Raw genomic sequence first — 1,760 nt, 5'->3', positions numbered from 1 at the left:
CATCACTTATTAACTGCCCACAGCAGGTTTGTGGTGACATGCATTTTCCAATGAAGGTGCTTAGAAAGAAATGAGAAGAAAAACCACAAAATCGAGGAATAATTGAGTCTAGTCTGGTCGTACAGCAGAAAAGGATTTGTTAGCTAGTTTGGGGGATGGCAGAGTTATCATACTCCATAGAAGCTCTAAAATGTTCTTCCGGACACGTAAATCATCAGTGAGCAGGGGACACCTACCGCAGAGCTGACATTTCATTCCATAGGACATGGCACAAGCTGGGTTGGTACCCTTCCAAGCGGCAAACCTAGCCAAACGCTGAAACACCTGACGCAGTCATCAACACACACATTCCCGTCGACAACTGAGAACAAGTCGTCAACTATACCAGTAAGTAAAATAAAGTGCCGAATCCATCCTCAGCAGTGGCTAGTAAAATAAAACATTTAAATAAATGTAACTGAAAACTTCCAAATGGTGCCCCTGACTCTGAAAGGAGCACGTGGCAGGAGGTGCCTTAGAGAGAAAAAGCACAGCCAGACATGGTTCTATCATGTGAAAGCCCACACCCTGCTCAACGGCACCCTCCTCATCTGCAACTAATGCCACTTCCTAGCTTGTTGTGAAGCAAAGCCTAATAAAATAGAACAACAGCAGCAGCAGCAGCAGCAGCAGCAACGTGCTTCAGAGTTCCACAGTATAAGGGACTTGAAGTAAGGAGCACTATCCATCCAGCATACTTACCTGTGAAAGAATGAGTTGTTTTTCTTTTGGTTTCCCCCTCCAGTACTTAACACCTGAATGAAAGCCCTCCTCATTTAATAGGTAGGGCTTGGCTAATGAGGTGAGGCAACCCAATTGGAAGCCCAATTTTAAATGAAAATTGCACTATGCTGTGAGCACAATCCCTTCAGGTTGAAGAGCATTTATAGAGCAACAGGGTGGTAGCCAGTGCTTTGTCTATAGGAATTGGTCTGCAGGGTTACCACAGCTATGGGCTAACCTGATCATTCTCCTCCAAATTAGTCATATTTCTCCAGGTTAGCAGAGTAGATAGTGAGTAAAGGCAGATATAATCCCTTTCCTAATTGTAAACCAGCACCAGCCTAATTATATTTCCATTTACCCCAGATACTCGAAAATCATCGGCTTTCTGTTTGCTAATTCCTCTTATTCATGGTTTTATGACTCCAGAGGAGGCATTGGGGAGTATGAATTGAAAAGCAGTGCAGTGCGTTAGTTCCACATAGACATTAACTATGAACAAGTAATGGCATGGGGGAAAAGAGGCCTGGGAAGAAAACAGCCTCCTGTTTAGACTGATTTCAATCGGTGGAAGAAAGGGTGCGGCTTTGCTGCCTCAGGGTGGGTGTGGGTAGAGGCCATAGGTCCACAAATACAACCTCTCTCCTTAATCCATTAAAGGAAGCCTTTCTATGATAACCTGCTCTCCTTTTGTCTTCGAATGGGTCTTATCTTTATCGCAGTTGATATGTAAGATGTATGTAATTCTGACGGGTTTTATGGCCTCTGCACTAACGCTTAAGGGCTGGTGCGGAAGATGATAAGATGTTAGGAGCTGACAAGTCGGACAAAGGGTGAAGGTTGAAGTGACAAACAGATTCAGATAATATTACATTCCCTTCTTCATAATAAAAATACTTTAACTTATTGTCAAGTCAGATTATCTTTGTCTTGCTCTCTTTTTAAATCTAAGTAACACATTTCATTGAACCTGATATATCCCAAACGTCATTTTCTCA

This window comes from Echinops telfairi, unplaced genomic scaffold, assembly GCF_000313985.2.
Source record: "Echinops telfairi isolate 266 unplaced genomic scaffold, ASM31398v2 ScPeMD7_21;HRSCAF=78, whole genome shotgun sequence".
Classification (NCBI taxonomy): Eukaryota; Metazoa; Chordata; class Mammalia; order Afrosoricida; family Tenrecidae; genus Echinops; species Echinops telfairi.
This window is presented reverse-complemented; position numbering follows the sequence as displayed.